The sequence below is a fragment of the Sarcophilus harrisii genome, chromosome 5 (genome assembly GCF_902635505.1).
Source record: "Sarcophilus harrisii chromosome 5, mSarHar1.11, whole genome shotgun sequence".
NCBI classification, from domain to species: Eukaryota; Metazoa; Chordata; class Mammalia; order Dasyuromorphia; family Dasyuridae; genus Sarcophilus; species Sarcophilus harrisii.
In genome coordinates, this window is record NC_045430.1 from 113,947,697 (window position 1) to 113,960,110 (window position 12,414).

Here is a 12,414-nt window from a genome sequence, read left to right on the forward strand (position 1 = left end):
TAGTAACTGTGCTTTACTATAAAAACCATCATAAATCTCTCTTTAGGGACTTGCTGACTATTGAGGGAGTCTTGGACTCATTGCAACCTTTCATAGCTCAGACTTTGTTTTCTCAATTATTATAAATTCATACAATAGACTTTTATGGAGAATTTCTACAAATGATTTTCTCCTTGGTATTTGAATCCAGTAATATAGTCTCTGATTCAAAAGGAGTGAACATTTCAGTCATTTTATTTGTACAATTCCAAAATGACTTCCAAAATGGTTGTACCAGTTCATAGCTCCACAAACAATATGTTACTGTGATAATTATTCTACAAACCTCCCAGCATTGACTGTTGTCATTTTTGTCATCTTTACTAATTTTCAGAAAATAAGGTGAAACTTCAGAGTTATTTTATTTACATTTCTGGTATTAATAGTGATCTGGAGTATTCTATCATGTGATTGTGAGTACTTTGCAATACTTTTATTGAGAACTTTTTATATTGTTTGACTACTCATTTATTGGAAATGGCAATTAGTTATATATGTATGTTTATATGCATATATATTAATTATTTATATATCTTGGATACTAAAATTTATCAGAAAAAATGTGACAGTAATTTTTCCTATTCAACTATTTTCCTTCTAATCCTCAGTGCTTTAATTTTGTTTTATGTGGAAGTTTTTTGGTTTCAAGTAATCAAAGTTATCTATTATCTTTTGCAATTGCCTGTATTTTTTAATTTGATTTTTAATGTTAGGGTCTCATATCCATTTAGAATCTATTGTAGAATATGGTATGAAGTTTTGGCTAAAGTTAATTTTTGCCAGATTGCTTTGCAGTTTTTCCAAGCATTTTTTGTCAAATAAGAAAATTTTTCTAGGCAGTTTACATTTTATACTTTATCAAATATTGTTACTGAATTCCACTGCTTCTGATTCTCTGTCTAATCTTTCCCATTAATCTATAGCTCTATTTTTAAAACAATACCTGATAGTTTTGATGAGGGGTGCTTTAAAATATAGTCTGAGATCTGTGTTTTTCTCCTTCATTCCTATTTCTTTACATCATTTTCTCTAATGTTGTATAATTTTTATTTTTCCAAACAAATTTTATTATTGTGTCCTATAAAGTATCCCTTTGGTAATTTGATTGTCATAGCTTTGAAAACATAAATTAACTTTGGTAATTTTTAGTATATTGACATGGTCCAGCCATAAAAAGTAGATATTTTCTCCAACTATTTAAACTGGTTTTTTTTTTCTTTAAATATTTTGTAATTAAACCCATACAATTTTTTTTTTTTTGCACACTGGCAGATTGATTCCCGGATAGTCTATAAATTTTGTAGTTATTTGGGATGAGATTTCCCTTTCTATTTTTCTTTTGACATTTTGTTGTATAGAAATGATATTGATTTTGAAGATTTATTTTTTAGCCTGCAATAACTGCAATAGTTATTAATTGCCCAATTAGTTTCTTTGCTGATTCTCTAGGATTTTTCAAGCATACTATCCAATTGTCAATAAATATAGTTTCATCTTCTTATTGTTTATCTTTATAATCTTACTTTCTTTCCCTTGCTCTTCTGTTATTACTAGAACTTCTAGAACTACATCAAATAATAGTAAGGAAAACAAACATTATTTCTTTACTTCCATGTTTCTTAAAAAAGATTCTAGTATGTCCCTACTGAATATGATCTTTGCTTTTGATTTCAGATAAATAATTTTATTATATTAAAATTTCTCTATGCTTATACTTTGTGGGGTATTTACTTCTTAATAATGATTAGCTCATTTTATCCCATTCTGGATATAACCATTTTACAGTGAGTAAACTAAAGCAAATAATGGTTAGATGAAATCACTGACAATCACACAGCTGGTAAGTGTCAAAAGCAGAAATTGAACTTGAGACCTTTCTAAGGAATTTATGGGAATGGAACCAAGATGGTAAAAAAAAGAATTACAGCAAAGCTTTCTTAACATTCCTCTCTAAACAACTTTATAATAATTCCTTCAAACTGATTCCTGGAACAAGTGAGTTGACAAAAGGCCAGAGTGAGACATTCACCCCAAAACAATCAAGAGATTACAAATTTCAGATTTTTTCACTGTTGCTTCTGAGCTATTCTAGATCATCAATTAATCGTGAGATTAGAAACACAGACAATTTTCAGAACTCTAGAATTAGCTTAGAAACAACAATGCAAAAATCTGAAACTTGGAGCACTATTCATCCCAAACCCCTCCCCCACTAACAGAGCCCAACTTTTTAACATAAAATTCCAAATCAAGAAATAGCCTTGTTAAATGAGCAAACCAAAAAGCTGACCATAAAAAATTAGGAAATATCAAGATATAAACTTAGAAGACAATCATGTCAAAAGAGCTACATACAAAGCCTACAGGGGAAAAAAGTGACAATACAAAGCCCAACAAGAATTCCTATAAGAGCTTTAAAAATCATTTTAAAAATTAAATAAGAGTGATAGAAAGAAAAAATGGGAAAAGAAATTAAAGAGATGAAGGAAAATTATGAAAGAAAAATTTACTGTTGTCCTTTGTTATAGTATGTCTGAGTGGCTGATCAGACCAATACTAGCTTGAAACAGGTTGGACACAAATAGTTCATTTCTATATGAACTTTTGGGGTGGAAGAGCCTCTAAATTTGAATATCTCATATTTATCTTGAGCTTTTGAAATTCTGCTTTGCTCATAAAACACAGCACCTTTTTTGATGGAGGCATGACATTCTGGACAATTTGTCTCCTGTGTCTCATAATTTATTCCAAAGTTCTCTTTGTGTCCTTGTATTGCTTCTTCTGACCCTCATGTGAGCACTTGCTTTGTGTGAGTTCTCTGAAAGTAGTCTTTTAGGCAAATATATGTTTGGCACCTGAATAAGCTAACCAATCAATAGGAGTTGCATTGTCTGCAGTAGTTTGAAGGCTCAGCAGTTTAGGTCAATAAAGGACTTCTCTCCCACACTTTCCTTCAGAACTTCCCAAACACTGAGCTAGCTCTGGCAATGTGTGCACCAAGTGAAGTAAACTTATTCATAATATTAAAAATTTCTCCACTTACTGTAACTAATGGTTCTACATGTGGATGATGTGGAGCCGATTAAGGGAGAATCTGTGTTTTCTTGACATTAATTATTAGGCCAAAATTAGCATAAGTGAGAGGAAATTGGTCTATACTTTGTTGCATCTCAGCCTCAAAGGCTACACTGATTACACAATTAACAGCTTCATAGAAGAGGCACAAAAATACTGATGAAAATAATATGTTAAGAAACAGAATTGACCAAATGGAAAAAGAAGCACAGGTGCTCACTGAAGTAATTACTTTTAATTTAGAATTGGGCAGGTAACTCTATGGAACATCAAGAAATAATAAAAGTCAAAAGTATTTTTAAATGGCAAATTATGTGACTTATCTCATTGGAAAAACAGCTGAACTGGAAAAAAACAGATTGTGGAGAGATAAAGGGTGATATCATAAATAAATTAGTAAAGCATGGAAAAATTCACCTGTCTCTGCATAATGGAAGTAATTTTGATTACATAAAATTAAAACACAAAACTAGTACAACCAGAATTAGAAAGAAAGCCAGAAACTGGAGAGGGAAGGGAATTTATAACAAGTTTCTAATGCAGGTTTCATTTCTCAAATATACAAAGAACAAAGATTAATTTCTAAAAATGAGAGCTATTTCCCAATTAATAAATAGTTAAAAGATGTGAACAAGCAGTTTTCAAAAGAAGAAATCAAAACTACTATGTCACATTTAAAAATGCTTTAAATCACTATTGACTAGAGAAATGCAAATTAAACAAGGCTGAGGTACCCCATCAACTAAGATTGGTTAAAATGACAGAAATGCTGGAAAGAATGTGGAAAATGGGGATATAGCACTTTTGGTGGAATTGTGACCTGGTCCAACAATTTTGGAGACCAATTTTAAATTATTCCTAAATGGCTATAAAACTGCAGCAAAACCCAATAATATACTAAATCTGTATCTCCAAGAGATCACATTTTTAAAAAGAAAAAGACCTACTTGTACAAAAATATTGTTTATTAGTTCAGTTGTGTCTGATTCTTTGTGACCCCAGGGACCATAGCCTTCTATCACCCACTATCTCATGAAGTTTGCCCAAGCTCATATCCATTGCTTTCATGACACTACCATTTTCATCTCATCCTCTTGACATTCCCTTTTCAATTTTGCTTTCAATCTTTCCCAGCATCAGGCCAATCAGTGCTTCTCATTATGTGGCCAAGTATTTAAGGTACAGTTTCAATATTTGCCCTTATAATAATAGTCTGGGTTAGTTCCTTTCAGCATTAATTTGATCTCCTTGCTGTCCAAGGAACTCCCCAAAGTCTTCTTCAAGCACTATAACCTGAAAGTATCTCTTTCTCAGCTTTCCTCACAGTCAAACTCTCACAGTTAGGCAGTGATATTTAAAAAAAAAAATCCCTAACTTTGACAATGTCTTTGTTGGCAAGGTAATGTCTCTGCTTTTATTATGCTGTCCAGGTTTGTCATAACTCTTCTTCCAAAAAGAAAGCATCTTTTTATTTCATGGCTGCTGTCTGTCTGCAGTGATATTTGAGTCCAAGAACATAAATCTGGCTTGATTTCCATTTCTTTGCTCTCCGTTACCAGGAAGTGATGGGACCAATTGCTAAGATCTTAATTTTTTTTTTGATGTTAACATTCAACATTTATACTCTTTTCCTTTACCTTCACTACAAGAATTCTTAATTCTTTTTCACTTTTTGCCATCAGAGTGGTATCATCTCCATAGCTGAGATTGTTAATATTTCTCCCAACTTCCTTAATTCCAACATTTGTTCATTCAGCCTTGCATTTTGTATGATATATTTTGCTTAAAAGTTCCAGTGATAACACAGAGTACTGTTTTACTTCTTTCCCAATCTTAAGCCAAATCAATTGTTCCATGTTTGGTCCTAACTGTTGCTTCTTGACCCATAGACAGTTTATTAAGGAGGCGGGTAAAATGATCTGGTACTCTCATTTCCTTGAGGACTTGTCACATTTTGTTGAAATCTATGCAAAGGTCTTAATATTGTCAATGAAGCAGAAGTAGGTGTTGTTCTGTAATTCCCTTGTTTTTCCCAGAATTTCAACAAATGTTGGCAATTTGGTTTCTAGTTCCTCTGCTTCTTGGAAAACCATACTGCACTTCTAGCAATTTTGAGTGTACATATTGCCAAAGCTTACCTTAAAGAATCTTAAGCATAATTTTGCTGATATGTGAAATGAGTGCAATTGTTCAGTAATTCAATTCTTTTGTATTACTCTTGTTTAGAAATAGGACATAAACTGATCTTTTCCAATCCAGTAGCCACTGTTGAGTTTTTCAAATTGGCTGGGATATTGAGTGCAGCACTTTAACAGCATCATCTTTTACAATTTTAAATAGATCAGGTAAAATTCCATTGTCTCCATCAGACTTATTATTAGTAATACTTCCTAAGGCCTACATGACTTTATTTTCTAGGATGTCTGATTAGATCAGTAACTACAACATTATGACTCCCAGTGATATTAAAATCTTTCTTGTATAATTTTTTCTTTATATTCTTGCCATTTCTTCTTAATCTCTCTACTTCTGTTAAGTCCCTACTAATTTTGTTTTTATCATGCCCATTTTTGCATAAAACTTTCCCTTGATAACTCTATTTTTTTTCTTTTATTTTCTTTTTCCTAGTTAATTTATTTATTTTTAATATACATTACTTTATGAATCATTTTGGAAGAGAAAAAATCAGAGCAAAAGGGAAAAAACAGAAGACAGATAAAAAACAGAAAAAAGAAGTGAACATAACATGTGATAACTCTAATTTTCTTTAAATAGTATCTTCTTTCCCATTGTATTGTTTTCTTCTTTCTTTATGTTGGTCATTTAAGAAAACTTTCTTTTCTCTCTTTGCTATTCTCTAGAATTCAGTTGGGTACAACTTCTCCATTCTCCTTTCCCTTTCCCTTTTCTTCTTTCCTCAGCTATTTATGTCATTTTTGCTTTCTTGCTCTTCTTTTTTCATTGAAAAGTTTTATTTGCTGCCTTTTGAAAAGTATTGTAAACTTCCAACCATAGTTCTTTAGGCACTCTACCTACTAGATCTAATATCTTAAATCTATTCACCTTCACTGCATATTCATAAGAGATGTTTTTTGGGTCATAACTATACAGAATGATGGTTTTTTCAAACTTCCTTCAATTTAAGTCTGCATTTTGCAAAAAGAAGCTCATGATCTGAGACAGAGTTTTGTTGTGGCTGACTATATATAGTTTCTCCAACTTTGTCGGCAAATATATAATCAGTATGATTTTGATACTGACCATTTGGTGATGTCCACATAGAGAATCACTTTTTGGATTGTTGAGAATGTTTGCTATGATGATCAGTAAGTTATCTTGACAAAAGTCTATCAGTCTCTTCCCTGCTTTATTTTGAACTACAAGGCCAAACTTGCTAATTATTTCAATTACATTTTTATTTCCTTCTTTAGCATTCAAATTCCCTATAATGAATATGACTTTTTGGTGTTATTTCTAGATTTTCCTTAACCAATTAGTCATATTCAGCTCTCCATGATTCTATTTGGAAGGGCGTAGAAAAAATTTAGAATACAATTTTTTAAATGAAAAATTTTAAAATGTTAAACATAATTTGGAAACATTTTATTCTCTCAACAATACAGAAAGGTAGGTATTATTACTATTCTTATTTTATACTTAAAGAAACTGACCTTTTCCAAGGTCAAGTAGCTAGCAAATTCCTGAGGCTAAATTTGAACTTGTCTTCCTGATTCTAGTTCTAGAGTTCTAGCTGCTGCCTGTTTGCATATATAGGTTGCACCAATGAGGAATTATTTATAAGAAGCAATATAAATTGGTATAACAAGGAGTTTCATGACTAGAAAAATAGTATATAACTAACATTCTTTTAACTACACATGTAATGGAAGAATGTTAAATAGACTCCTTTGCGGAGGATTTTACAGAAGTCTATGAATAAGAATCATAAAAAATAACATGTCTATCAATCAAGACCTGGGCTTTTGGAAGGAATACCCATATTAACAAAATAAGAAATCTAATTACAACATCATAGCATTCTAGTTACATATCCAAGTGTTACTATCTAAGGAATAGAAAATTAATCTATAAAAGGGGCTGCCAATCTTTTTCCAATATTTCAACATTTTTATTTAAATTATTTGAGTTCTTTTATTCCTATTTCCTTCCTTTCTCTTCCCCTTTCCAAGATGGCAAATAATCAGATATATCTCTACCAACAGTTCATTAGTGTCCCAATTTCCCCACATCCTCTCCAACACTCAACATTTTCCTTTTGTGTCAAACTAGCCCATCTGAGAGGTATGGAGATAGTACCTCAGAATTGTTTTAATTTACTTTTCTCTGATCAATAGTGACTATAGATAGCTTTGATCTCTTTGTCTGAAAATTGCTTGTACATAACATCTGACCATTTATCAATTGGAGAATGATTTGTATTGTTATAAATATGACTCAGTTCTGTATTTACTTGAGAAATGAGGTTTTTATCAGAGATACTTATTGGAAAAAAAAAGTCCTAGTTCTCTGCTCCCCTTATAATTTTGGTAGCAATTATTTTGTGAAAATAAAATAATTTTACATAATCAAATTATTTAATTTATATTTTGTAACATTCTTTATATCTTTTTTGGTCCTAAATTTTCCCTTTATCTATAAATCTGACAGATAAACTATCCCATGCTCTTTTAACTTGGTTAGGTATCATCTTTAATGTGTTAATAATATACCCATTTTGATATTAACTTAATATATAGTATGAGGTGTTTGTCTTCAAAGTTTTTACAATACTGTTTTCCAGTTTTCCCAACAGTTTTTGTCAAATATTAAATTTTGTTTTTAAAGCTTGGATCTTTGGGCTTATCATATATTAGATTATTAAGGTCATTTACTATAATGTAATGTATACCTAATCTATTCCACTTATGCACAACTCTACTGCTTAGCCAGTACCAGATAATTTTGATAGTTATTGCTTTTTAATGTACTTTGAGATTGAATGCAGCTAGACCACTTTCACATTTTTTCATTAATAACCCCTTGATATCCCTTGATATACTTGAGCTTTTGTTCTTCAAAGAGGAATTTTGTTACCTGTTTTATAATTCTATAAATAATTTTTGATAGATTGGTATGATACTGAATAAATGTATTAATTTATTTAGAATTGGCATTTTTATTATATTGGCTCAACCTACCCATGAATAATTGATGTTTTTCAATGATTTTAATCTAACTTTACTTATGGGAAAAGTGTTTTATACTTGTATTCATATAATTTCTGAATTTATCTTGGCAGGTAGACTCCCACATATTTTATATTGTTTACAATTATTTTAAATGGGATTTCTCTTTATCTTTTGCCACAGAGCTTTGCTATTTAATATAAAGAAATGCTAATAATTTATGTGTTTTTATTTTGTATCCTGCAAATTTATTAAAGTTGTTAATTATTTCAAGTGGCTTTTAAGTTTATTCTCTAGGATTTTCTAAGTATAACATCATAATATATAAATATAATATGGTTACCCCACTGCTTATTCTAATTTAATATTTCTTTCTTCTTTTATGCTATAGCTAACATTTCTAGTACAATATTAAAAATAAAAGTAATAATGGACATCCTTGCTTCTCATCCCTGATCTTATCTAATTTATCCCCATTACAGATAATACTTGCTAATATTTAGAGATTGCTTATCATTTTGAGATGAGCTCCATTTATTCTCATACTCTCTATCATTTTTAATAGGGATGAGTGTTATATTTTGTCAGGCTTTTTCTGCATCTATTGAGATAATCATATGATTTCTGTTGTTTACATGGTCAATTACACTGATAGATTTCCTCATATTCAATCAACACTGCATTCTTGGTATAAATTCCACCTAGTTATAATATATTCAACTTCTGATGTATGTATACTTTCTGTATTTTACTTAGAATTTTAAAATCAATATTCATTGAGGATATTGGTCTATACTTTTCTTTTGTCTGTTTTGGCTCTTCTTGATTTAAATATCAGCACCACATTTGTGTCATGAAAGAAATTTGCTATGATTCCTTCTTTATCTATTTTTCCAAATACTTTACAAGTGTTAGAATTAATTATTCTTTAAATGTTTCATAGAATTCACTGGTGAATCCATGTGATCCTACATATTTTTTCTTAGAAAGTTCAATGATGGCTTATTCAATTTCTTTTTCTAAGATTGGGTTAAGTGTTTTATTCTGTTAATCTGACTAATTTATAGTTTTATAGATATTTACCCATTTCATTTTGATTCTCAAATTTAGTAACATATAATTGGGTCTTAATTTCCTCTTCATTGGTGGTAATTTTAACTCTTTCATTTTTGTTCCAGTCATTTGGCTTTCTCTTTAAAAAAAAATCAAATTAATCAATTGCTTATCTATTTTCTTTCCCCCCCCCCATTAAACCAGTTTCTAGTTTTATTTATTATTTCAATGGTTTTCTTACTTTAAATTTTATTGACCTCTTCTTTGATTTCTAGAATTTCTAATTTATTTGTTTTTTTGTTATTTTTCTAGGGTTTTTTTTAGTTGTTTGCTCACTCTTTTTTATGTAAGTAATTAGAGATATAAAATTTCCTCTAAGTACTATTTTGGCTGCATCCCATAAGTTTTGGTATGTTGTTCCATTGTCATCAGTTTTTTGATGAAAGTATTGGCTAATTTGTTCTTTGATTCATTTTTTCAGAATTTAATTTGTGATTAATTTTTAATCTCTCCATTGTACATTATTGAATGCAATTTGCATTGAATTATGATATGAAAAGGAAGTATTTTCTATTTCTGCTTTTCTGCATTTGGTTATGAGGGTTTTGTATTCTAACACATGGTCAATTTTTGTATAGGGGACATATAATGCTAAGTAAAAGGTATACTCCTTTTTATTCCCACTCAACTTCCTCTAGAGATATACCATATCTAACTTTACTAGAATTTTATTTACCTCTCAATCTTCTTTCTTGTTTATTTTAATAGATTTATCTACTTCTAAGAGGAAAAAATTGAGGTACAGTTTAATTATCTATTTCCTTCTGTAACTAATTTAATTTCTCCTTTAAAAAATTTAAGTAGCATACCATTTGGTGCATATATGTTAAGTATTGATCTAAATTCAATGTTTATGGCACTTCCAGAATTTTATTCATCTCATCTTCTTTTTTATTATTATATATATTTTTTGTATAATCTAGTTCTAAGAGGAGAAAGTTGAGGTCCTTACTAGTATAGTTTTATAAGCCATTTCTCCAATAACTCATTTAATTTTTCCTTCAGAAGTTTAAATACCATACCATTTGGTAAATATATGTTTAGTATTGATTTTACTTCATTGTCTATGGTACCTTTCAGCAAAATACAGTTTTCCTTTTTATCTCTTTTAATAAGATCTATTTTTGCTTTTGCCTAAGTTCATGGCTGACATCTCTGCTTTCTTTGTTTCAGCTGAAGCATAATAAATTCTATTCTAACTCCTTACTTTTTACCAAGTTTGTATTTCTCTGCTTCAAATGATTTTTTAAAAATAAACAACATGTTATAGGATTTGCTTTTTGATTCATGCTGCTATCCATTTCAGTTTTATTGGGTGTGGTAATCCCATTCACATTTATAGTTATGATAACTAACTATATATATATATATATATATATATATATCTTTCCATGATTTTTTTGATTTGTTTATCCTCCTCTCTCTCATTCCTCAATTTTCCCCTCCTCACAAGTGTTTTACTTATCACATCCTTCCATAATATTACCTCCTTTTTATTAGTTTTTCCCTCCACTTTTTTATTACTTCCATTCCTTTTTCTTCCTTATACAGAAAGATAGATTTCCCTGTCCAACTGAGTATGTATATTATTCCCTCTTTGAGCCAATTTTGATAAGAGTAAGATTTAAGTTTTGCTCATCACCACCCCCCATATCTTCCCCTCCATTGTTGTAACTCTTTTGTACCTCTTTTATGTGGGACAATTTATTCCCATTCAAACTTTCTCCTCCTTCTTCTTCCAGTACAATTTTCTTTCTCACCATTTAAATTTTTTTTGGGGGGGGGGGTTAATCATCCCATCAAAGTCACCTTATATCCACACCCTCTGGCTATACATACTCTTTTTAGCTGCTCTTATCGCAATAATGCATTAAGAGTTACAAATATTAGCTTGCCATATAGAATTGCCATACATTTAACCATATTGAATTTCTTATGTTTTTTTTTCTTTCTAGTTACATTTTTATCTTTTTATGTTTCCCTCAAGTCTTACATTTGGAAGTCAATTTTTTTATTCAGCTCTAGTCTTTTAATTATAAACACTTGAAAGTCCTCTATTTCATTAACTCCATATATTTTCCCTGAAATATTCTGTTCAATTTTGCTTGGAAGGTGATTCTTGGTTGTAATACTAATTCTTTTTCATTTCAGTATATCATAAAACAAGTCATTACTCAATTGATAGTCAAAGATTATGAATAAATAGTTTACAGATGAAGAAAACAAAGTTATCTATAGACATATGAAAAAGTGTTCTAAATCACTTACTTTTGATTAGAGAATCCTGAGATTACACCTAAAAGCTATCAGATTCACTAATATGACAAAAAATGAACTTGATAAATATTAGAATGCGGGATAATTGGGACACTTGCACACTATTGGTGGAGTTGTGAACTGACAGAATCATTCTGAAGAGCAATTTGGAACTATGCCCACAAGGCAAACAAAGTGTACATACATACCCTTTGATCTAGCACTACCACTACTAGGTCCCAAAGAGATCATTTAAAAAAAGGAAAATGACCTACATATGCAAGAATATCAACAGCAGCTCTTTTCATGATGGTAAAATATTGGAAATTGAGGGGATGCCCATCAATTTGAGGATGGCTGAACAAGCTGTGGTTTATGAATGTAATGCAATACTATTATACAATAAGAAATGATGAAAAGGCAGATTTCAGAAAAACCTGGAAAGAATTGTATGAACTGAAACAAAGTGGAATGAGCAGAAGAAAACATTGTACACAATATCAGCAATATTGTGCAATGAGCAATTATGAATGGCTCAGCAACACAATGATCCAAGACAAGATAATGCTATGCGCATTAAAATAAAGAACTGATGGACTCTGAAAGCAGATCAAAGCATCCTTTTTCACTTTATTCTCTTTCATCATTTTTTTCCCTTTTGATCTGTTTCTTCTTTCATAATTGTGACTAATATGGAAATGTTTTATATAATAGCACACGGACAACCTACATCAATCTGCCTACT

The 12,414-nt window shown here is 30.4% G+C and overlaps 1 protein-coding gene across 6 annotated transcripts in view; it reads right to left on the bottom strand.

The window, feature by feature from the left end:
• The window catches only part of PLCZ1 (phospholipase C zeta 1), a 105,406-nt gene that overhangs the window by 18,440 nt on the left and 74,552 nt on the right, over window positions 1–12,414 (bottom strand). The window lies entirely within an intron of this gene.